The sequence below is a fragment of the Elephas maximus genome, chromosome 17 (assembly GCF_024166365.1).
Source record: "Elephas maximus indicus isolate mEleMax1 chromosome 17, mEleMax1 primary haplotype, whole genome shotgun sequence".
Classification (NCBI taxonomy): domain Eukaryota; kingdom Metazoa; phylum Chordata; class Mammalia; order Proboscidea; family Elephantidae; genus Elephas; species Elephas maximus.
The window spans coordinates 22,984,695-23,011,564 of record NC_064835.1 but is presented as its reverse complement, the minus strand read 5'-3'; the positions used below and the strand labels follow the sequence as shown (position 1 = coordinate 23,011,564).

The 26,870-nt window shown below is 40.6% G+C and overlaps 2 protein-coding genes and 1 pseudogene across 2 annotated transcripts in view; all 3 read left to right on the top strand.

Moving 5' to 3' along the window:
• Nucleotides 1–26,870, top strand: part of LOC126060649 (putative olfactory receptor 8G2) — a 306,855-nt gene that overhangs the window by 251,450 nt on the left and 28,535 nt on the right. The window lies entirely within an intron of this gene.
• LOC126061082 (olfactory receptor 150-like) lies at nt 19–991 on the top strand (annotated as a pseudogene).
• LOC126060636 (olfactory receptor 150-like) overlaps nt 22,632–26,870 on the top strand; it is an 881,095-nt gene continuing 876,856 nt past the window's right edge. Inside the window, exon 1 of the transcript XR_007513633.1 lies at nt 22,632–22,765. The gene's annotated coding sequence lies outside the window, so the exon portion shown is untranslated. The remainder of the gene's footprint in view (nt 22,766–26,870) is intronic.

The following is a 26,870-nucleotide window of genomic DNA, read 5'->3' as shown; positions in this document are numbered from 1 at the left end:
TAAAATTCCCAGAGGGAAATGGCAGCAAGAAATCACTCCACAGTGACTGAGTTTATCCTTGCTGGGTTAACTGAAAAGCCAGAACTACAGCTGCCCCTCTTTCTTTTCTTCCTAGGAACCTATGTGGTCACCGTGGTGGGGAACCTGGGCATGATCACACTGATTGGGGTCAGTTCTCACCTGCACACCCCCATGTACTATTTCCTCAGCAGTTTGTCCTTCATTGATCTTTGCTATCCCACTGTCATTACCCCCCAAAATGCTGGTGAACTTTGTGACAGAGAAGAACACCATCTCCTATCCTGAATGCATGACTCGGCTCTACTTCTTTGCTTTTTTTGTTGTATCAGAATGTCATATGTTGGCTGTGATGGCATATGATCGCTATGTTGCCATATGTAAGCCATTGCTTCACAATGTCACCATGTCTGATTAGGTCTGCTCCTGGTTGGTAGTTGAGGTATATATAATGGGCTCGATTGGCACCACAGCTCACACAGTTTGCATGCTAAGGGTGGTTTTCTGCAAGGATAATATAATCAACCCTTATTTCTGTGATATTTTTCCACTACTGGAGCTCTCATGTTCCAGCACTTATACCAATGAAGTGGTAATTTTGAGCTTCAGTGCATTTAATGTTGTAGCACCAACCTTGACCATCCTTGGCTCCTATGTCTCCCTCATTGCCAGTATCCTGAGAATCCTCTCCACTGAAGGCAGGTCCAAAGCCGTCAGCACATGCAGCTCCCACATTTTGGCTCTTACAATCTTCTGTGGTTCTGTAGCATTCATGTACCTGCAGCCATCAAACATCAGCTGCATGGACAAAGGGAAAGTGTCTTCTGTGTTTTACTCCATTATTGTGCCAATGCTGAACCCTATGATCTACAGCCTGAGGAATAAGGATGTCAAAGTTGCTCTAAATAAAATCACTGAGAAAAGATCATTTTGCAGTAGCAAATATTTAGAATTCTTGAAGAAGATCCAGTAAGGAGGGAGTTCAGAGACAGCAACATATATTCATAAACAGTGAGATTATTGCCATCACTTGATTTTTTGGAAGAAAGGTCTAAGGATACACTAGATACATAGTGTCATGTGCAGGGCTGTCACATGCAGGGCAGCATCAATTGTAGGAAGTCTCAGAGGTCACCAGTAGTAATCCATATTGCCTCTAGTCATTTTTAAACATCTTCAAAGGCCTTCATGTGGGGAGATTATAATTTATATACATGGAATTTGGCACTTTGTTAGATAAGATTTACCTATCATAACACATAGAATGATCTGTATGGTCTGTGTCCTTTGATCTTAATAATTTATGTATTATCCCTTGTTTACCAATAAGTGTACAAACAAACTCATCTGGAAAAAAAAGATCTGTAAAATAAATAATTTTTAATCACTTGAAATCCATGTGTGAGTAATGTTTATTGTATTATTCCTGGCATTGAACGAAGACATCCAGTGAAAAGCTTTTTTTTTTCACATGATGGGTGATAAATTTAAGAAACTTTATAAAAATTGTATATGTTTCAGAAGATTTATTTATATTTATACAGTAAAACTTTTTAAAGAAATTATAATAAAAAATAATTTTTTGTTAGATGATACACATCTTTGAATGACCTAAAAATCAGTCTGAACTTCATTTATAGGCCATGGAGAATATTGATGACTTTTAAAAGTTTAATATCAGTAAAATCATTGTGAATCTCTGTATTACTATGTGTGTTAATGAAAAAAGACTAAAAAAAAGTGAAGCTAAGGAAGTAAATTATGGCCATCATTATTGGAATGAACATGTTGAGCAAATGAAAGACATTTTAGAGAGAAACTCAATAAAAAAACCACACCAAACCCACTGCCCTCGAGTCAATTCCGACTCATAGCAACCCTACAGGACAGAGTAGAACTGCCCCATAAAGTTTCCAAGGAGTGCCTGGCAGATTTGAACTGCTGCCCTCTTGGTTAGCAGCCGTAGCACTTAAACACTACATCACCAGGGTTTCCAGAAACTTGATAAGCTGTGACTAAAACAACAACACAACATTTATTAACTTTTATTAAGTTCTGGTCAATAGCCAATAACGGTACTAAACACTTTCCAGGTGTTATTTTAAGTGTGCTTCAAATTTTTTTTTTTCACACCACTACCAAGAGATAAATATTAACTTTTTTTTTTTTTTTAGAGGCTTGGAGATTGAAAATTGTTTGCCCAAGGTCATACAGCAAGTATGTGGTTGAGCAGAGATTTGAATGCAGGACTGCGTAACAATAGCCCATTGCTGTCGAGTTGATTCCTACTCATAGCGATCCTACAGTACAGAGTAGAACTGCCCTATAGAGTTTCCAAGAAGCCGACGATGGATTTGAATTGCCCACACTTTGGTTAGCAGCCTAGCAGTTAATCACTGTGTACATAACAGCCCAATTAAATTTATAAAATCATGAAATGCTGGACTTGAAAGAGGTAATAAAGATGACATATCCAGTGTTTTCTGCAGTGTTTTTGTCCTTGAACAATACAAGTGCTAAGCAGTTATGCAGGCTATGCTTAAACAGCACTAATTGTGAGTACTTGGCCGCATACTAAGGCAGCTGATTTCATTCCTGGTTATGTCTGACTGCTAGAATGTTCTTAATTCTTGTGAAACAAAATATGTCTCTCCATGGTTTCCAGCAGTTTGTTTTACTTCAATCTCTTGAAGACACACAAAAAGAGTCCAAGAAAAAATCCAAAAGGCCATTGTTGTTGAGTGGATTCAGGCTGCTAGCCACCCTATAGGACACAGTAGAAGTGCCCCCATAGGGTTTCCAAGACTGTCATCTGTACAGAGCTGACTGCCACATCCAAAAGTCTGGACACAACAATGATAGGAATGGAAGGGGGGCAGTGTTGTGGCAACTAGAAAAGGATCAAGAAAGTTGGCACAAATCGGAATAAATACCTAGTACTTGGCTTGCTAAGTCATTTGGTAGGCAAGTCAGAGTTACAGTAGTAATGATGTTATATTCATATTTGTTTATTCAATAGAAATCCACAAGGACATTAATTATGTAAAAAATTGATTAAGTAAGAAATCGAAATAATGTATCAGGATATAGAAAATATACATACATTTAAAATCATATTAAGGGAAATATATGATGCACAATTAATTGAACTCACTTATTATGGAAAAATTAACATTAAACTGAAAAGATATTTAAGAGTTTTTTTGTAGTGGTGGAAAAAAGGGTAATTTTTTTTCCTTTTTTATACTTTTTAAAAAACAGAAAATAATTATACTTTCTCTAAAATTTATCTCGTGATTAAATTGGAACTTTTGTCTGTTTAAGACTGTAAAACTAATTCATGAAACTTAAAGATAGAGAAATCAAAAGAAAGCAAAAAGATCTCATAATCCCACAGATCATTCATGGCAAGCTTCAGTGTCCTGTTAATGATCTTTGTTCTACAAATATGAATGTGCAGACCGTTTTTTTATGTTTTTGTTTTAACATTGAGAACTGACTCCAGGACATAGGTCAGAGAAGCCTGCCCAGGATGAATGGATGAGAAAAGAGTAGGTCAGAGGAACTGAATTATCAGGGGCCTCCCGGAAGGTAGGGGTCTGATAAAGCACTGAGCAGCTGGCATAGGCTTAAAGGTCAACCAAAAGTTTTCTACACACACATTTAAAAATTTCTAATAAAACATTTGTCTTGAAAGTAATCAGTGACTCAGGAAAGCAGACATAAATTACAGCCACATTTAATTGGGCTGTTTGCTACACAGTCTTGGACACTGGGGCATTTTTGTCCTCAGACTGTAGAACAGGGAAATGAGCATGAGGATCACTGCCGTGGAAAACACAGGCTATCTTCTCCTGAGATGACAGGTTGGGATTCTGACAAAAATACAGGAGGATGCTTGAACCATCCAAACAAACAACTGAAAGATGAGAGACAAAGATTTTGAGGGCCGGGCTCACTATCAGTTGAGCAAATTCAAAGAGGAAATTAAGACAGAAAAAAAAAAAAAAAAATGTGTTACAGCATATTGAAGAAATTTGAGTTTTTTTTTATTTTTATTTTTTTATTAGCCAATCACTATCAGTATATTGGAACTCTAGATCTCATAGATGACATCATTTAGACTGAAAACAATTTTTAAAAAACTGGACAAAATGTATAAGTTAACTGTTTGTAGGCCATGGACGAGTATTACAAAACTATGATTACTGAGAAAAGAAAAACTCATCATCTAAGCCTCACAACCATGTTTGCTCTCTGCTAGGAGACAATTTCCTGACTGCAAAGCAGCAAACTGGTGTTCAAAGTATGGCAGTCCCACCTATCTGAAGAGCAAGACCTCACTGACATAGACATATCTATTCTGAAATCCTGTTATTAGCTGCATATGCATTTGTATTTTCATGTATTACTGATGAGTTGACCATTTTGCCATCGAAAAATATTCTTCTTTGCCCCGGTAGATTTCTTTTTCTGATATCTAGTTTCACTGATATTGATATAGCTATTTTAGCTTCGTTTTTACATTGTATTTTTTTTCCATCTTTTTTACTTTTTAACCTCAGTAACTTTACATTTAAAATGTCTGTGTGTGTGTGTGGTTTCTGGTTGGTTATTTAATTTTTTTAGAACACATGTACTTCTATTTTTTTTTCTCCCTAACATTCTCTGCTTTTGAATTGGAGTGTTTAGATTATATTTAAAGTAATTTTGATACGATTACATTTAAACTTACCATATTGCTACTTGTTTTCTATTGGTAACAAAAATCTTTTTTTTTTTTTTTTTGTATTCTGTTTTCTCTCTCCTATTGGCTTGTTAGGAGCCACAGCAGTGCAGTGGTTACAAACTCGGCTTCTAATCAAAAGGTTGGCAGTTTGAATCCACCAGCCATGCCTTCAAAACCCTGTGGGGCAGTTCTACTCTGTCTTATAGGGTTGCTATGAGTCAGAATTGACTCCATTGCAAAGAGTTTGGTTTTGGTTTCATTGGCTTATCAAAGAGTCCTGGTGACCTGGAGATGAAAATGGCTAAAGGATCTGCTTCTGAACTGCTAAACTCATCCAGCAGCTTCACAAGAGAAAGATCTGGTGATATGCTTCTGTAAAGATTACAGTCAAGAAAACCTTTGGGACTGTTTTATTCTGCCACATGGGATCGATAGGAGTTGAGATCAGCTTGACGGCATCTAACAACAACATTGAAAACACTGACTTATCAGTTATGCCTCTGTTTTTATTTTTGATGACTGATAAAGGTTTTACAACTTTAGTTTATTATATTTTCAAGTAATATCACACCATGTCATGTATAACGTAGGAAATTTATAGTATACTTTCACTTATCTCCTCCCTTGATCTGTACTACAGTTGTTAACCATTTTACTTCGACTTAAGTTACAATATTTATAATACATTGTTATTATTATTCAATAGTATTAACCTTTCAAAGAACTTTTAAGTTTACAAAAATGCCTTTTAAATGTCCCTATAAATTTGCTATTCTTTATTATATTGTGTAGACAGAAATTTCCATTGTTTATTTTCTTTGTGTGAGAAGACATCCTTTAATATTTCTTGAAGTTAGTGCCTAATAGAGGCAATTATTACTTTTTTATTCATGTAGAAATATTTTTATTTTCCAAAAATCACTTTTTAAGTATATTGACAGTTTGCATAAAATTTTAGGTTGATTATTATTTTGTGTAGTACTTCAAAAATGTTTTCCCACTGACTGCTCTGACAGCAATCACAATAGGGGGCCCCAATCAGAGCTGGAGAAAAATGTAGAACACAATTCTAACTCACACACACACACAAAAATGACTAAACTTACTGGTCTGACAGAGACTGGAGAAACTCTGAGAGTCTGACCACCAGACACCCTTATAGCTCAGTAACGAAGTCACTCCTGAGGTTCACTCTTCAGCCAAAGATTAGACAGGCCTGTAAAACAAAACAAGACTAAATGGGCACACAGCCCAGGGGCATGGACAAGAAGGCAGGAGGGAACAAAAAAGCTGGTAATGGGGAACCCAAGTTCAAGAAGGGGAGAGGGTTGACATGTTGTGGGGTTGGCAACCAATGTCACCAAACAAGATGTATATTAAATGTTTAATGAGAATTTAATTTGCTTTGTAAACCATCTAAAATACAAAAATTTTTTTTTTAATTTTTCTCATTTTGTTCTGACTTTTATCTTTTAAGAATAAAGATATCAAATTGTTGTTCCTTTAAAATTAATAGCCATTTCTTTGCCACATTTATAATTTTCTCTTTGCCTTTACTTTTTTAGTAGCTCCCCTCTGATATGCTTAGGTGCGGCTTTTCTTTTCATCATTCTTGGGATTTACAGTGGTTTGTGAAGAGGATTTGAAGCACTGACTGCTGAAGATCAGACTACAGCCTTCAGTACAGATTTCACCTCAATATAAAGAAGACAAAAATCCTCACAAGTGGACCAACAAACAGCATCATGATAAACAGAGAAAATACTGAATTTGTCAAGGATTTCATTTCACTTTGGATCCACAATGAATGCCCAGGGAAGCAGCAATTAAGAAATCAGATGACTTACTCCATTGGCAAATTTGCTACAAAAGACCTCTTTAAAGTGTTAAAAAGCAATGGCGTCGGGTAGAGGACTAAGGTGTGCCTGTACCAAGGCATGGTATTTTCCATAGCCTCATATTTTTTTCATATGCATTCCAAAGCTGGATAATGAATAAGGAAGAGCAAAGAAGAATTGATGCCTTTGAATTATGCTGTTGGTGAAGAATATTAAATATACAATAGACTGCCAGAATAACAAACAAATCTGTCTTCAGACCTAGAGTCAGCAGAGTTCTGCTTTAAACATAATGTGTGAATCATGGGCTAACGTAGCAACAGAATATTTGAATTTAGGATTCTCCTGGAGAATCCAAGATATATTGCTATATTATTTTGGGAATTAAAATGTAGTTTGGGTTGACTTGTGGAAAAGTCCAGTATGAGAGAGAAATTTTGTTGTTGTCATTGTTAGGTGCCCTCGAGTCTGTTCCCACTCACAGAGACCCTATGTACAACAGAACAAAACACTGCCTGGTCCTGTGCCATTCTCAAAATCTTTGTTATGCTTGAGTTCACTGTTGAAGCCACTGTGTCAATTCATTTCACCAAGGGGCTTCCTCTTTTTCTCTGACACTCTATTCCACCAAGCAGGATGTCCTTCTCCAGGGACTCATCCCTCCTGATAACATGTTGAAAGTACGCAAAGTCTTGCCATCACCGCGTCTAAGCAGCATTGTGGCTGACATGGGGGATGATGCTCAGTCCCCAGGCTTATTCAGAGCGTGAACCCCTGCTGCAACCAGATACCGGTACCTTCACCAATCACCCCTGCCCCTCTAAGACTGTAGGACAGAGCCCGTACCGCACACTTGATGACCAGCTGCCTGGACACCTAAGCTGAATCCATACAAGAAAAGTGAACGGACTCCTAGACTGACATACCTGATAACAGCTCTAGCCATCTGGAGACAGAACATCAGAGCTTTAAAGGTGAAAATAATCAAGCTAGCTCACTCAAGCAACGCATTGGGGTATACCAATACAAAATAAAGCAAAGCAAGAAGCTATGACATAGTAAGCAAACATAAAATAAACTAATAAAATAACTTATAGATGGCTCGAAGACAACAGTCAATATCAAATCACGTAAAAAAACAGCCCATGATCATTTCAACAAGCTCTCGAACCAATGAATCAGGAAATCCTCCAGTTGAAAGTGCCTTCCTGGAATTACCAGAGGCAGAATACAGAAGATTAATATACAGAACACTTCAAGATATTAGGAAGGAAATCAGGCAATATGCAGAACAAGCCAAGGAACTCAAAGCTAAACCAGTTGAAGAAATTAAAAAGGTTATTCAGAAACATAATGAAAAATTCAATAAGCTGGAAAAATCCATAGACACACAGCAATCAGAAATGCAGATTAGCAATAAAATTACAGAATTAGATAATTCCATAGGAAGCCAGAGGAGTAGAATTGGTCAAGTGGAAGGCAGTATTTCTGAAATTGAAGATAAAGCACTTGGCACTAATATATATGAAGAAAAATCAGATAAAAGAGTTTAAAAAAAAGAAGAAAACTTAAGAATCTTGTGGGGCTCTATCAAGAAAATAACCTATGAGTGATTGGAGTACCAGAACAGGGAACAGAAAATACAGAGAGAATTGTTGAAGATTTGTTGAGAGAAAAATTTCCTGATATCATGGAAGATGGGAAGATATTTTTCCAAGATGCTCATTGAACTCAACATAAGGCAGGTTTTAAAGGAAAGTCACCAAGACATATTATAGTCAAACTTGCCAAAAGCAAAGCTAAAGAGAGAATTTTAAGAACAGCTAGGGATAAACGAAAAATCGCCTACAAAGGAGAGTAAATAAGAATAAGCTCTGACTACTCAGCAGAAACCATGTAGACAAGAAAGCAATGGGATGACTTATATAAAGCATTGAAGGAAAAAAACTGCCAACCAAGAATCATATATCCAGCAAAACTGTCTCTGAAATATGAAGGTGAAATTAGGACATTTCCAGATAAAAAGATTACCCAAACTCAGTAAAAGAAGATTAGGGGATTCATAAAAACCAAACCAAAACTGCAAGGAATACTAAAGGGACTTCTTTGTTTTTGAAAATCAATATCAGGTATGAACCCAAGACTAGGACATTGGACAGAGCAATCAGATGTCAACCCAGACAGGGAAATCACAAAAATAAATCAAGATAAGAAAAAAAAAATGCTCAAAACTGGGAAATAGCAATGTTATTATGTAAAAGAAGACAACATTAAAACAATAAAGAGGGACTAAGAAATGAAGTTGTAGATCTTTCATATGGAGAGGAAGACAAGGTGATATAAAGAAACAACAGTTGGGTTCAAGTTTAGAAAAATGGGAGTAAATATTAAGGTAACCACAAAGGAGACAAACTATTCTACATATCAAAATAAAATAGAAGACAAAAACTAGAGACTTGGCAGAAACAAAATCAATAACAAATATGAGGAGAAGACAATATATAAACTACTTAGCACTAAAAATTAAGTGGGAAAAAGAAACTGTCAACAACACACAAAAAAAGACATCAAAATGACGGCACAAAGTTCATACCTATCTAAAATTACGTTAAATATAAATGGACTAAATGCACCAATAAAGAGACAGAGAATGGCAGAATGGGTTAAAAAAAACAGGATCCATCTATATGCTGCCTAAAAGAGACATGCCATAGGCTTAGAGACAGAAAGAAACTAAAACTCAAAGGATGGAAAAAAATATATCAAGTAAACAACAATCAAAAAAGAGCAGGAGTGGCAATATTAATTTCTGACAAAATAGATTTTAAAGTTAAATCCATCAGAAAGGATAAGGAAGGACACTGTATAATGATTAAAGGGACAATACACCAAGAAGATATAACCGTATTAAATATTTATGCACCAATGACAGGGCTGCAAGATACAAAAAACAAACTCTATCAGCATTGAAAAGTGAGATAGACACCTCCACAATAATAGTAGGAGACTTCAACACACCACTTTCAGTGAAGGACAGGACATCCAGAAAGAAGCTCAATAAAGACGCAGAAGATATAATGCCACAATAAACCAACCTAACCTCATAGACATATACAAAACACTCCACCCAATAGCAACCAACTATACTTTCTTTTCTAGTGCGCATGGAACATTCTCTAGAATGGACCACATATTAGGTCATAAAGCAAGCCTTAGCAGAATCCAAAACAATGAAATATTACAAAGCATCTTCTCTGACCATAAGGCCATAAAAGTGGAAATAACAGAAAAAGCAGGGAAAAGAAATGAAACACTTGGAAAATGAACAATATGCTGCTCAAAAAAGAATGGATTAGAGAGACATTAAGGATGGGATAAAGAAATTCATAGAATCCAATGAGAATGAAAACACTTACTATCAGAACATTTGGGACATGGCAAAAGCAGTGCTCAGAGGTCAATTTATACCAGTAAATGCACACATCCAAAAAGAAGGGCCGAAATCAAAGAATTATCCCTACCACATGAACAAATAATAAAAAAAAAAAATAGAGAGCAACAAAAGAAACCCTCAGGCACCAGAAGAAAACAAATAATAAAAAATAGAGCAGAACTAAATGAAATGGAAAACAGAAAAACAATTGAAAGAATTAACAAGGCCAAAAGCTGGTTCTATGAAATAATCAACAAAATTGATAAACCATTGGCCAAACTGACAAAAGAAAAACAGGAGAGAAAGCAAAGAACTCAAATAAGAAATGAGATGGGCAATATGACAACAGAGCCAACTGAAAGAAAAACTATGGCATCAGATTACTATGAAAAATTGTACTCTAACAAATTTGAAAACCTAGAAGAAATGGATGATTTCCTAGAAACACACTACCTACCTAAACTAACACAAACAGAGGTAGAACAACTAAATAAGCCCATACCAAAAGAAGAGATTGAAAAGGTAATCAAAAAACTCCCAACAGAAAAAAAAAAAGCCCTGGCCCAGACGGCTTCACTGCAGAGTTCTACAAAACTTTCAGAGAAGAGTTAACACTACTACTGCTAATGGTATTTCAGAGCATAGGAAAGGACGGAATACTCGCAAACTCATTCTATGAAGCCAGCATATCCCTGAGACCAAGGTCAGGTAAAAAAAAAAAAAGACACCACAAAAAAAGAAAATTACAGACCTATATCCCTCATGAACTTAAATGCAAAAATCCTCAACAAAATTCTAGCGAATAGAATTCAACAACATATCAAAAAAAAAAAAAAAAATTCACCATGACCAAGTGAGATTCATACCAGGTATGCAGGGATGGCTCAACATTAGGAAAACAATTAATGTAATCCATCACAGAATTAAAAGACAAGAATCACATGATTTTATCAATTGATGCAGAAAAGGCATTTGGAAAGGTTCAACACACATTCATGATAAAAACTCTCAGCAAAATAGGAATAGAAGGAAATTTCCTCGACATATTAAAGGGCATTTATTTTTTTTTTTTATACGAAGGCAACAACCAACATCATCCTAAATGGAGAGAGCCTGAAAGCACTCCCCTTGAGAATGGGAACGAGACAAGGATGCCCTTTATCATGACTCTTATTCAACATTGCTCTGGAGGTCCTAGCCAGAGTAATTAGGCTAGATAGAGAAATAAAGGGCATCCAGATTGGCAAGGAAGAAGTAAAATTATCTCTATTTGCAGATGACATGCTCTTAGACACAGAAAACCCTAAGGAATCCTCAAGAAAACTACTGAAACTAATAGAAGAGTTCAGCTAGAGTATCGGGGATACAAAATAAAAATACAAAAATCAGTTGGATTCCTCTACACCAACAAAAAGAGCATCGAAGATGAAATCACCAAATCAATACCATTTACAGTAGTCCCCAAGAAGATAAAATACTTAGGAATAAATCTTAACCCGAGATGTAAAAGTCTTATACAAAGAAAACTACAATATACTTCTGCAAGAAACCAAAAGAGACGCACATAAGTGGAAAAACGTATCTTGCTCATGGATAGGAAGACTTAACATTATAAAAATGTCCATTCTACCAAAAGCGATCTATACATTTAATGCACTTCCGATCCAAATTCCAACGACATTCTTTAATGAGATGCAGAAACAAATCACCAACTTCATATGGAAGGAAAAGAGGCCCCTGATAAGTAAAGCATTACTGAAAAAGAACGAAGTGGGAGGCCTTATTCTACCGGATTTTAGAACCTATTATACAGCCACAGTAGTCAAAATGGCCTGGTACTGGCACAACAACAGGCACATAGACCAACGGAACAGAATTGAGAATTCAGATATAAATCATTCCACATATGAGCAACTGATATTTGACAAAGGCCCCAAAACAGTTAAATGGGGGAAAAGACAGTCTTTTAAACAAATGGTGCTGGCATAATTAGATATCCATCTGCAAAAAAATGAGACAAGACCCATACCTCACACCATGCAAAAAAACGAGCTCAAAACGGATCAAAGTCCTAAATGTAAAATCTAAAACAATAAAGATCATGGAAGAAAAAATAGGGACAACGTTAACAGCCCTAATACATGGCATAAACAGTACACAACACATTCCTTACAATGTAGAAGAAAAACTAGACAACTGGGAGCTCCTCAAAATCAAACACCTATGCTCATCAAAAGACTTCACCAAGGCGGGGGCCAAGATGGCGGACTAGGTGGACGCTACCGCGGATCCCTCTTGCAACAAAGACTCGGAAAAACAAGGGAATCGATCACATACATAACAATCTACGAACTCTGAACAACAAGCACAGACTTAGAGACGGAAAACGAACAAATACGGGCAGACAGCGACTGTTTTCAGAACTAGGAGCCAGCGCACCAGGCAGGTGACCTTCGGAGCTCGATCTGGGGCAGAGCCCAGGGGGGCAGACGGCACAGAAAGGGGGCCCACCCCTTCCCCCCCAAACCCATCCCGGGAGGAAGCCTAGCAGGTTGGCGCGGGCGGCGTAGGGGCACAGCTGGAGGGAGAAGCACCCGGGAGGCAGTGACTGATCTGGGAGGGGGGAGAACAGCGTCCCAGCTGGGGTGCCGTCCCGCTGGGAGTTAGGCGAGAAGCCGACGGGGCGCGAGCGGGGGGGGGGGGCGGTCAGCTATATTTCCCTAAAGTGACCCCAGGGCGAGGCCCACACGTTCGTGCGGGAGGACGCACACCCAGTCCGCGCGTGTGGCACGGCACACCAGAGGGAGAAATCCCCGGAGGTGTCTGGTCTCAAAACAGGGAAAGCAGCATCCCAGACGGGGAGCCATTCTGCTGGGATCTGGGCACGCGCGCGTGCGCGCGGGCGGGGCATGAGCACGGGGTCCATTTTTATTACCCTGAATTGACCCAGGGGGCGGGACCACCTGGTCGTGCGAGTGACGCCCTCCCAGTTTGCGCGAGAGGTGTGGCACACCAGAAGGAGAAGTCCCCGGGAGGAACTGATTGGTCCCGAAGCGCAGAAAGTAGCGTCCCAGACAGGGTGCCGTCTTGCCGGGGCTTGGGCGCGCGCACAAGCGGGGCGTGAGCGCGGAGTCCATTTTTATTGCCCTGAATTGACCCAGGGGGCGGGCCCACCTGGCCGTGCAGGTGACGCCAACCCAGTTCGCGCGAGAGGTGTGGCGCTCCGGAAGGAGAAGTCCCGGGGAGGAAGTGACTGGTTCCCGAACAGGGAAAGCAGCGTCTCAACCCGGAAGTCATCCCGCTGGGATTTGGGCGCGCGCACAGGCGGGGCGTGACCGCGGGACCTAATTATAATCGCCTGAATAGACCCTGGGGGTGGGCCCACCCGTTCGTGCGGGAAACGCCCACCCAGTGCCCACGAGCGGTGCCGTGCACCGGAGGAAGTCCCCAGGAGGAAGTGACAGGTTTCCGAGCAAGGAAAGCAGTGTCCTAGCCAGGGACCCGTCCAGCCCCGATTTTGGCGAACGGGGCGGAGCGTGAACGTGGTGTTCAGCTCTATATTCTGTGGTGCTACACTCCTAGCTCTCAGATCCCTCCCCCACCCTCCCCAGGCGACCCCATTAACATCCGAATACCCGGAGCCAGAGAGAGAATTGAGATAGGGATCTGACTGCATTTTTTTTTAGCTGACTACTTGGAAAATCTAGTTTCCCAGTGATGGCTCGGAGACAGCAGTCCATATCAAACCACATAAAGAAACAGACCATGACAGCTTCTCCAACCCCCCAAACAAAACAATCAAAATCTTTCCCAAATGAAGATACAATCCTGGAATTATCAGATACAGAATATAAAAAACTAATTTACAGAATGCTTAAAGATATCACAAATGAAATTAGGATAAATGCAGAAAAAGCCAAGGAACACACTGATAAAACTGTTGAAGAACTCAAAAAGATTATTCCAGAACATAGTGGAAAAATTAACAAGTTGCAAGAATCCATAGAGAGACAGCATGTAGATATCCAAAAGATTAACAATAAAATTACAGAATTTGACAACGCAATAGAAAGTCAGAGGAGCAGACTCGAGCAATTAGAATGTAGACTGGGACTTCTGGAGGACCAGGGAAACAACACCAACATAGCTGAAAAAAAATCAGATAAAAGAATTAAAAAAAATGAAGAAACCCTAAGAATCATGTGGGACTCTATCAAGAAGGATAACTTGCGAGTAATTGGAGTCCCAGAACAGGGAGGGGGGACAGAAAACACAGAGAAAATAGTCGAAGAACTCCTGACACAAAACTTCCCTGACATCATGAAAGAAGAAAGGATATCTATCCAAGATGCTCATCGAACCCCATTTAAGATTGATCCAAAAAGAAAAACACCAAGACATATCATCATCAAACTTGCCAAAACCAAAGACAAACAGAAAATTTTAAAAGCAGCCAGGGAGAAAAGAAAGGTTTCCTTCAAGGGAGAATCAATAAGAATAAGTTCAGACTACTCAGCAGAAACCATGCAGGCAAGAAGGGAATGGGACGACATATACAGAGCACTAAACGAGAAAAACTGCCAACCAAGGATCATATATTCAGCAAAACTCTCTCTGAAATATGAAGGAGAAATTAAGATATTTACAGATAAACACAAGTTTAGAGAATTTGCAAAAACTAAACCAAGACTGCAAGAAATGCTAAAGGAGATTGTTTGGCCGGATGACCAACAATATCAGGTACCAGCACAATACAAGGTCACAAAACAGAACGTCCTGATATCAACGCAACTCAAACAGGGAAAGCACAAAAACAAACAAATTAAGACTAATTCTAAAAAATAAATAAATAAACAAAATAATACACACAACAGGAAATCATGGAAATCAATAGATGAACGATCAAAATAATCAAAAAGAGGGACTAAATATAGGAGGCATTGAACTGCCAGATGGAGAGTGATACAAGGCGAAATAGAAGGATACAAGTTAGGTTTTTACTTAGAAAAATAGGGGTAAATAAAAAGGTAACCACAAAAAGGAATATCAATTCCATAACTCAAGAAAAAAGCCAAGAAAAACATAACGACTCAATAAACACAAAGTTAAACATTATGAAAATGAGGATCTCACAAGCTACTAAGAAAAACGTCTCAGCACAAAAAAGCATGTGGAAAAATGAAATGGCCAACAACACACATGAAAAGGCATCAAAATGACAGCACTAAAAACTTACTTATCTATAATTACGCTGAATGTAAATGGACTAAATGCACCAATAAAGAGACAGAGAGTCACGGACTGGATAAAAAAACACGATCCATTTATATGCTGCCTACAAGGGACACACCTTAGACTTAGAGACACAAACAAACTAAAACTCAAAGGATGGAAAAAATATATCAAGCAAACAATAAGCAAAACAGAGGAGGAGTAGCAATATTAATTTCTGACAAAATAGACTTTAGACTTAAATCCGCCACAAAGGATAAAGAAGGACATTATATAATGATAAAAGGGACAATTGATCAGGAAGACATAACCATATTACATATTTACGCACCTAATGACAGGGCTGCAAGATACATAAATCAAATTTTAACAGAATTGAAAAGTGAGATAGACACCTCCACATATATAGTAGGAGACTTCAACACACCACTTTCGGAGAAGGACAGGACATCCAGTAAGAAGCTCAATAGAGACACGGAAGACCTACTTACAACAATCAACCAGCTTGACCTCATTGACTTATACAGAACTCTCCACCCAACTGCTACAAAATATACTTTTTTTTCTAGCGCACATGGAACATTCTCTAGAATAGACCACATATTAGGGCATAAAACAAATCTTTCCAGAATCCAAAACATCGAAATATTACAAAGCATCTTCTCAGACCACAAGGCAATGAAGCTAGAAATCAATAACAGAAAAACTAGGGAAAAGAAATCAAATACTTGGAAAATGAACAATACCCTCCTGAAAAAAGACTGGGTTATAGAAGACATCAAGGAGGGAATAAGGAAATTCTTAGAAAGCAACGAGAATGAAAATACTTCCTATCAAAACCTCTGGGACACAGCAAAAGCAGTGCTCAGAGGCCAATTTATATCGATAAATGCACACATACAAAAAGAAGAAAGAGCCAAAATCAGAGAACTGTCCCGACAACTTAAGCAAATAGAAAGTGAGCAACAAAAGAATCCATCAGGCACCCGAAGAAAATAAATAATAAAAATTAGAGCTGAACTAAATGAATTAGAGAACAGAAAAACAATTGAAAGAATTAACAAAGCCAAAAGCTGGTTCTTTGAAAAAATTAACAAAATTGATAAACCATTGGCTAGACTGACTAAAGAAAAACAGGAAAGGAAACAAATAACCCGAATAAGAAACGAGAAGGGCCACATCACAACAGAACCAAATGAAATCAAAAGAATCATATCAGATTACTACATAAAATTGTACTCTAACAAATTTGAAAACCTAGAAGAAATGGATAAATTCTTGGAACAATACTACTTACCTAAACTAACACATTCAGAAGTAGAACAACTAAATAGACCCATAACAAAAAAAGAGATTGAAACGGTAATCAAAAACTCCCAACAAAAAAAAGTCCTGGCCCAGATGGCTTCACTGCAGAGTTCTACCAAACCTTCAGAGAAGAGTTAACACCATTACTATTGAAGGTATTTCAAAGTATAGAAAAAGACGGAATACTACCCAACTCATTCTATGAAGCTACCATCTCCCTGATACCAAAACCAGGTAAAGACATTACAAAAAAAGAAAATTTTAGACCTATATCCCTCATGAACATAGATGCAAAAATCCTTAATAAAATTCTAGCCAATAGAATCCAACAACACATCAAAAAAATAATTCACCCTGATCAAGTGGGATTTATACCAGGTATGCAAGGCTGGTTTATTATCAGAAAAACCATTAATGTAATCCATCACATAAATAAAACAAAAGACAAAAACCACATGATCTTATCAATTGATGCAGAAAAGGCATTTGACAAAGTCCAACACCCATTTATGATAAAAACTCTCACCAAAATAGGAATTGAAGGAAAATTCCTCAACATAATAAAGGGCATATATGCAAAGCCAACGGCCAATATCACTCTAAATGGAGAGAACCTGAAAGCATTTCTCTTGAGAACGGGAACCAGACAAGGATGCCCTTTATCACCGCTCTTATTCAACATCGTACTTGAAGTCCTAGCCAGGGCAATTAGGCTAGACAAAGAAATAAAGGGTATCCAGATTGGTAAGGAGGAAGTAAAGCTATCACTATTTGCAGATGACATGATCGTATACATGGAAAACCCTAAGAAATCCTCCAGAAAACTACTGAAACTAATAGAAGAGTTTGGAAGAGTCTCAGGATATAAAATAAACATACAAAAATCACTTGGATTCCTCTACATCAACAAAAAGAACACCAAAGAGGAAATCACCAAATCAATACCATTCACAGTAGCCCCCAAGAAGATAAAATACTTAGGAATAAATCTTACCAAGGATGTAAAAGACCTATACAAAGAAAACTATAAAACTCTGCTACAAGAAATTCAAAAGGACACACTTAAATGGAAAAACATACCCTGCTCATGGATAGGAAGACTTAACATAGTAAAAATGTCTATTCTACCAAAAGCCATTTATACATACAACGCACTTCCAATCCAAATACCAATGTCATACTTTAAGGGAATAGAGAAACAAATCACTAATTTCATATGGAAAGGAAAGAACCCCCGGATAAGCAAAACATTACTGAAAAAGAAGAAGAAAGTGGGAGGCCTCACCCTACCTGATTTCAGAACCTATTATATAGCTACAGTAGTCAAAACAGCCTGGTACTGGTACAACAACAGGCACATAGACCAATGGAACAGAATTGAGAATCCAGATATAAATCCATCCATTTATGAGCAGCTGATATTTGACAAAGGACCAGTGTCAGTCAATTGGGGAAATAATAGTCTTTTTAACAAATGGTGCTGGCATACCTGGATATCCATTTGCAAAAGAATGAAACAGGACCCATACCTCACACCATGCACAAAAACTAACTCCAAGTGGATCAAAGACCTAAACATAAAGACTAAAACGATAAAAATCATGGAAGAAAAAATAGGATCTACCCTAGGAGCCCTAATACAGGGCATAGACAGAATACAAAACATTACCAAAAATGATGAAGAGAAACCAGATAACTGGGAGCTCCTAAAAATCAAACACCTATGCTCATCTAAAGACTTCACCAAAAGAGTAAAAAGACCACCTACAGACTGGGAAAGAATATTCAGCTATGACATCTCAGACCAGCGCCTGATCTCTAAAATCTACATGATTCTGTCAAAACTCAACCACAAAAAGACAAACAACCCAATCAAGAAGTGGGCAAAGGATATGAACACACATTTCACTAAGGAAGATATTCAGGCAGCCAACAGATACATGAGAAAATGCTCTCGATCATTAGTCATTAGAGAAATGCAAATTAAAACTATGATGAGATTCCATCTGACACCAACTAGACTGGCATTAATTCAAAAAACACAAAATAATAAATGTTGGAGAGGCTGCGGAGAGACTGGAACTCTCATACACTGCTGGTGGGGTTGTAAAATGGTACAACCACTTTGGAAATCCATCTGGCGTTATCTTAAACAGTTAGAAATAGAACTACCATACAACCCAGAAATCCCACTCCTCGGAATATACCCTAAAAATACAAGACCCTTCACACAAACAGATATATGCACACCCATGTTTATTGCAGCTCTGTTTACAATAGCAAAAAGCTGGAAGCAACCAAGGTGTCCATCAACGGATGAATGGGTAAATAAATTGTGGTATATTCACACAATGGAATACTATGCATCGATAAAGAACAGTGAGGAATCTGTGAAACATTTCATAACATGGAGGAACCTGGAAGGCATTATGCTGAGCGAAATTAGTCAGAGGGAAAAGGACAAATATTGTATAAGACCACTATTATAAGATCTTGAGAAATAGAAAAAACGGAAAAGAACACATACTTTTGTGGTTACAAAGGGGGGAGGGAGGGAGGGAGGGAGGGAGAGGGCTTTTTATTGATCAATCTGTAGATGGGAACTGCTTTGGGTGAAGGGAAAGACAACACTCAAAACAAGGAAGGTCAGCCTAATTGGACAGGATTAAAAGTAAAGAGGTTTCCGAGATAAAATGAAAGCTTCAAAGGATAGCGAAGCAGGGGCTGGGGTCTGGGGAACTTGGTTTGAGAGGACTTCTAAATCAATGGGCAAAACAATTCTATTATGAAAACACTCTGCATCCCACTTTGAATTGTGCCACCTGGGGTCCTAAATGCCAACAAGCAGCCATCTAAAATACATTAATTGGTCTCAACCCACCGGGAGCAAAGGCAAAGGAAGAACACCAAGGTCACACGACAACTAAGAACCCAAGAGACAGAAAGGGCCACTTGAACCAGAGACCTACAATATCCTGAGACCAGAAGAACTAGTTGGTGCCCAGCCACAATCGATGTCTGCCCTGTCAGGGAACACAACAGACAACTCCTGAGGGAGCGGGAGACCAATGGGATGCAGACCCCAAATTCTCATTAAAAGACCACACCTAATGGTATGATTGCGACTAGAGGAATCCCAGAGACAATGCTCCCCAGAACTTCTGATGGCACAGGACAGGAACCATCCCCGAAGACAAATCATCAGGCATGAAAAGGACTGGTCAGTGGGGGGGAGAGAGATACTGATGAAGAGTGAGCTAATTAAATCAGGTGGACACGGGAGAGTGTGTTGGCAACTCTTGACTGGAGGGGGGATGGGAAGATAGAGAGAGAGGGAAGAAGGTAAAATTGGCACGAAACGAGAGACTGTAAGGGCTGACTCAATAGGGGGAGAGCAAGTGGGAGAAGGGAGTAAGATGTATGTAAACCTACATGTGACAGACTGATTGGAATGGTAAATGTTCACTTGAAGCTTAATAAAAATTTAAAAAAAAAAAAAAAAAAGACTTCACCAAAAAAGTAAAAAGGTTACCTACAGACCGGGAAAATGTTTTTAGCTATGACATTTCTGATCAACACTTGATGTCTAAAATCTACATGATACTGCAAAAACTCAACTACAGAAAGACAAACAACCAATTAAAAAATGGGCAAAAGATGTGAACAGACACTTCACTAAAGAAGACATTCAGGTAGCTAACAGACACATGAGGAAATGCTCATGATCATTAGCCATTAGAGAAAAGCAAACCAAAACTACAATGAAATTTCATCTCACTCCAAGGCTGGCGCAAATCCAAAAAACACAAAATAATAAATGTTGGAGAGGCTGTGGAGGGATTGGTACATTTATACACTCCTGGTGGGAATGTAAAAAGGTACAACCACTTTGGAAACTGATTCGGTCATTCCTTAAAAAGCTAGAAATAGAACTACCATGGGATCCAGCAATCCCACTCCTTAGAATATACCCTAGAGAAATAAGAGCCTTTACAGGAACAGATACATGCACACCCATGCTTATTACAGCGCTGTTTACAATAGCAAAAGGATGGAAGATGGAAGCAACCAGGGTGCCCATCATCGGATGAATGGATAAATAAATTATGATACATTCACAGAAGGGAATATTACCCATCGATACAGAATAGTGATGAATCTGTAAAACATTCCATAACATGGAGGAATCTGGAAGGTATAATGATGAGTGAAATTAGTCAACTGCAAAAGGACAAATATTGTATAAGACCATTATTATAAGAGCTCAAGAAATAGTTTAAACAGAGAAGAAAATATTGTTTGATGGTTATGAGAGGGGGGCGGGAGGGAGGATGGGAGAGCGGCATGCACTAATTAGATGGTAAATGAGAGCTACTTTAGGTGACAGGAAGGACAACACACAATACAGGGGGGGTCAGCACAACTGGACTAAGCCAAAAGGAAAGAAGTACCCTGAGTAAACTGAGTGCTTCGAAAGCCAGCATGGCAGGGGTGGGGTTTGGGGACCATGGTTTCAGGGGACATCTAAGTCAATTGGCATAATAAAATCTATTAAGAAAACATCCTGCATCCCACTTTGGAGTGTGGCCTCTGGGGTCTTAAACACTAGCAAGCCACCATCTAAGATGCATCAATTGGTTTCAACCCACCTCCATCAAACGAGAATGAAGAACACCAAGGACATGAGGTAATTACGAGCCCATGAGACAGAAAAGGCCACATAAACCAGAGACTACATCATCCTGAGACCAGAAAAACTAGATGGTGCCAGGCTACAACCAATGAATGCCCTGGCAGGGAACCCAACAGAGAACCCCTGAGGGAGCAGGAGAACTGTGGGACGCAGACCCCAAATTGTCATGAAAAACCAGACTAAATGGTCTGAGACTAGAAGGATCCCAGTGGTCATGGCCCCCAGACCTGTTGGGCCAGGACAGGAACCATTCCCAAAGCCAACTCTTCAGACATGGATTGAACTAGACAGTCGGTTGGAGAGGGATGCTGGTGAGGAGTGAGCTTCTTGGATCAGGTGGACACTTGAGTCTACGTTGGCATGTCCTGCATGGAGGGGAGATGAGAGGATAGAGGCAGTTAGAAGCTGGCAAAATGGACACCAAAAGAGAGAGTGGAGGGAGGGAGTGGGATGTCTCATTACGGGGAAAGCAATTGGGAGTCTATATAGCATGGTGTACATAAGTTTTCCTGTGAGAGACTGATTGGATTTGTAAACTTTCACTTAAAGCACAACAAATTTTTTTAAAATATACATAAAATATAAATTTAATAAAAAGGTCCTCAGCGTATTTGTATTTCTTCAATTACTGCTTTATAGTTTGTGTTAGGGGCTTAAGACTTTTCACATTCTTTTTTTTCCTCTCAGTTTTTTCAAAGCATCTAGTTTAATGTAATGCACTTTATAGCTCTCAGAACTGCAGAGGGGCAAGGTTGCTGCAGCAAAAAGTGGGTTACAATAGGGTATGGGTTTATTGCTGGAGATGGAAGACCAACAGTCTCAGAAAACAGCGAACTCTTGGGCACTGGCATTCGGGATGGGGGGGCGGATGGCATTCTGGAAGATAAGCGCCCGATGACCAGTGGCCCAGAAGCCTAGGTGGGCAGCAGAGTCTGGGGGGAAGTAGGGCACCGGCCTGGGTGGCTGACAGAGTCATTTTCAACCCCCAGGCAAATGCCCGCGGCAGGACACACCGGACCCCCGCCCTAGCCTTGGCGTGGGCAGGAGTTGTGAGCGGCCTCGGCCCCCTGCGGCGCCCCCCTCCTGGGCCGCCTCCTTGGGACCCACACCTACCTTGCTCCAGGCGTCCAGGCTGGCTCAGTGCCCCCGCCGCAGTGCCAGGCGCTGGCTGGGGACGCCCATCGGCACCTGGGCCGAGGGCTCATGGAAGCGCGACGCCGAGTCCCGGACAGGCCGCCGCCCTCCTGCGGTCCCTTAGCACCTCGCTTCCCAGCTCCGGTAGCCAGCTGGGCGGGGAGGGGCGGGCGCGCGCGCCGCAGCGGCTGGCGGCGGGGGCGGGGTGGGTGGGTGTGCTGCGGGCGCGCGCCCTGACGCCGCCGCCGCCGCCTCAGTCTGCAGCTCCGCCTGCACCCTCTGTTCCGGGCGTTGGGACCCAGTACGCAGGCCCGCCGAGCGGCTAATGAAGGCGGGAGGCCCGCGGTGTAGAACCCGTCAGCCCCGGAGCCGCGGGTCCGGTAAGCGGGAGCGAGGACAGCGGGACCTGGCGGGCACCCCAAGGGGTAGGGCTGCGGGCGGCCCTCCGGGGACTCTGAGGTGTTTGTATGGAGGCCGCCCCCAAGGTGCCCCTGTGTAGTAGAATGATCCTATGTGTCTGCTGCCTCTGGCAACGTCGAGAGAGTTCCTGAGGAGGGTTGGAGAGCCGCCCCCATGGAGCACCCCTGTGTGAACGGAGCCTGCCCAGCAGCCTCTCTGTATTTGTCCCCCTGGGCTCCTCAGTGTAACTACGGACCCCCAAGGGCGGCCTCTGGACTTGCCTCTGTGGAAGAGAGTGCCCTGTTGTGAGGATATTCAGTCCGCTCAATGGACAGGCTCACCTGTTAGGGACCTAAAACCTTTGGCCCTCAGCCATGTGAGTGAACTTGGAAGCAGACCCTGTAGCTCCAGTCAAGCTCTCAGATGACTGCTGCCCTGGCGGATGTCTGGACTGCAGCCTCATGGAAGTCAGAAGCACCCTTCTAAGCCACTCCCAAATTCCTGACCCACATAGTATTTTTTGTTTTAGACTACTAAGTTTTGGGGCAATTTCTTAAGCAGCATTAGGTAACTAATACACCCTCCTCAGTAGCAGTGGCCTTCCTGGGCATTAAGCAGTGAGAGGAAAAACCAAGCCCTGTCTGTTAGGTGAATATTAAGATGATACGGATCCTAAGAATACGGTTTAATTCTAGCCCAATCACAAATATTCTGCAAATAGTTCCAGCGTGGAAGTGAAGGATGTCAGCAGGTTGCTGTAAATCTTCTCAAAAACACTATCTGAAAAGGAAATAAATGTGGAGAGAATAGCTCACCACAGTTCCATTTGAATATATTCGTTTCAAAGCTGACCGATATCCTTACTGCCTGGATTTTTCAGCTTCTGATCTTCCACTTATTCTCTGATCACATTCTTATTCTTCTGCTTTGTCACATGTGACACTCTCCCCCTGCAAACATAAACGAGAGGACCTCCCTAGGCCCATTTCTTGGCACTCTTCACATTTATTTTTTCCCCGTATCTGCCCCTAAATGGATCTTATTTATGCAAAAAGTTTCCTATCTCTTTAGTTTCAAAATCTTTTATCTCCCAATCTCACATGTCTGTCTTCAAGCAGAGCTGCTTTCTTTCTGGTATCCCCATTTCCCAGATTGGTTTACTCTCATTTCTAATAGGAATATGATCAGCCACTCCACGCTTTGCTCTCAATGGCCAAGTTCTGTCAGAAATTGCTCACAAGCTTTGGACCAAGGAACCAAGACCATCAGTGTCCAGCTGGAGACATGATCATCTTTCCCATTACAACTTTCTGCTTCATCCCCTTCCCCCCTTCCCAGTAATCACCTCAGAGACCCAGATGTATTTACTAAGTGCTACCAACTTGCCAGGCACTATGCTAAAGAAGTAAATGTTTTATGCTCATGAGTTCATATACTGCCAGTTTTTGAGCCATAAGGGGCAAATTATAGCTTTGCAGTGCACTTACAGGAGTTAACGTATGTTATGGAGTCCCTGGGTGGCTCAAGGACCCTGGCTGCACAGTGGGTAAGGGCCTGACTGCTAACCAAAAGGTGGGCAGTTCAAATCCACCAGCTGCTTCTTGAAAGCCCTATGGGGCGGTTCTACTGCGTTCCATAGGGTCACTATGAGTCGGAATCAATGGCAATGGGTTAGGTGGCTCAAATGGTTAAACACTCAGGTACTAACTGAAAGGTTGGTGGTTCAAATCCACCTAGGGCCACCTCGAAAGAGAGATCTGGCGATGTCCTCCTGCAAGGTCACCGTCTTTGAAAACACTACGGAGTACAGTTCTACCCTGAAACACATAGGGTCACCGTAAGTGGGAATCCACTTGATGGCCACTGTTTTTTTGGTTTTTTGGTTTTATGCCTTTTCAAAGGTGACACTGACACTCAGTTACTGTTTTTCCCTCTTCTGGCAGTCACATTCTTAGTCCCCCTGCCGTTACTCTATCAAATTAGTTTGTCCATAACCTTTGGGTAAACTGGCCACACTTGTAGCTTCATTTGATCTGAATCACCCAGATGTGCACTGTGCACTCAGAATGTCTGTGTGTGTATACTAACTTTTTTAGAGGTTCCAGTTATGCTGATTTCCCAAAGTCCCTTGGTCTTCTGTGTTAGATGAAGTTGCTATTCCTGAGGCCTATGCTTCTAGAAGCCAGTTGTCTGCTACCTTGCAAACTTTTACCCTTATATACAAGTGCTGCTTGTGCTACATTCTTCCAGATCAAATCCAGGACAGAAGAGATGCATTTTCAAGTTTTTGGTTACTGCCTGTCTTAGTTACCTCGTCGTGCTATAAGAGAAATCTCACAAGTGGATGGCTTTAACAAAGCGAAATTTATTCTCTCACCATTTAGGAGGCTAGAAGTCCAAATTCAGGGTGCCAGCTCCAGGGGAAGGCTTTCTCTCTCTGTCGGCTTTGGGGAAGGTCCTTGTCATAAATCTTCCCCTGGCCTAGGAGATTCTCAGTGCAGAGATCCAAGATGCAAAGAACATGCTTCCCTCCTGCTCTTCTTGCTTGATGGTGATGAGGTCCCCCTCCTCTCGGCTTGCTTCTCTCTTTTATATCTCAAAAGAGATTGACTCAAGATACGACCAAGTCCTATAGATTGTGTCCTACCTCATTAACATCATGGAGGTTAGGATTTATAACACATACACAGGTAATTACATCAGATCACGCAATGGAGGACAACCACACAATACTGGGAATCATGGCCTAGCCAAGTTGATGCACATTTTTGGGGGACACACTTCAACCCCTAACAGTGCCTTTAGGTCAGCTGCTTTCCTGTGGGCCAGGACAGAGTGCTACAGGATATCGCATAAATGCAGGTGATGTTGACCTCTTCTTATCGTTGTGGTTGTGGAAACTTGCTAAATCCCCAAACTTAGCAGCTCTTCCTATGCTCAGAGAAATCACCCATAGCGACTGTATGGGTTACCTGTTCTCATCCCTCCTAGCCTTGATTCACAACTTAGGTTCCGCCTCTGAGGAAGCAGAGTGGGTATGATGAGCTGGTGACTGTGTAGTTTCTAGAAACAAGTTCTGAAGATTTGGTCTGATGAGCCCCTTTGGGGATACTGACACTATGATCTCAAGTAAACCCTTTGTTTTCTCCAATCATCTTTGCAAAATTTATTCAACAAATATTTATTGAACATTTTCTCCTTGTGATCCTATTTAGATTGTTCCTCCCTCTGAGCTCAAAGAAAATCTGGAGCTACCTGTTAAACCTACTGTTTTTTTTTCAAGTTTTCGTTACTTTATTGCTGCTGGGGAAAACCTTCCCACCTTCTTCTGCAAGATCACTGTCAGTTTTGTTGTTGCTGTTGTTTTTAGCTTTTTCCAACATATGCCACTCTCATATCAATTATCAGGTGAAGGCACCCAAGGTTACTTTGCATTTAACATGCAGTACAAGGGAGCCATGGCTTATTAGGAAGGCTGTGGACCCTCCAGAGCTACTTATTTTTATAGAGAACTGAAGGAGAAGGGTTCCCTAGATGCCTTCTCTTTCCCTATTTTTTCCCTATCTCCTGCTGCATAAGAACGTACCACAAACTTGGTGGCTTAAAACCATACCCATTTATTATGCCATATTTTCTGTTTTCAGAAGTATAGGCGGGGCTTAGCTTAGTCCTTTGCTTATGGTCTCACAAGACTGCAATCAAGGTGTTCACTAGGATGTGTTCTCATCTGGAGGCTTGAAGGTGGAAGAATCCACTTCCAAGCTCACTCAGGCTTTTGGAAGAATTCATTTCTTACCTTCTTGAGGTACAGTTGTTCCAAAGTTTGCACTTAAAAGCACTGCGGGTTTAGAGTTGTCCCTGGAAATAGGTTTGGAGTTGGGGGTAGGGTTGACAGGTGTGGAATCCTGGTTAACATTAAAATTTGGGTTAGAACTACACATGTAGTCATGCCATGCATCATGGCCTCCCTCCTGGGGAACCAAGGCCTGCATCTTCACGGTGCCTTGAGAGTACCCTTGGCAGGTGTGTCTATCTGCTGTGTTGAAGGGGCTGGGGGGCAGGGCCCTGCAGGGATGGAGGCAGTAG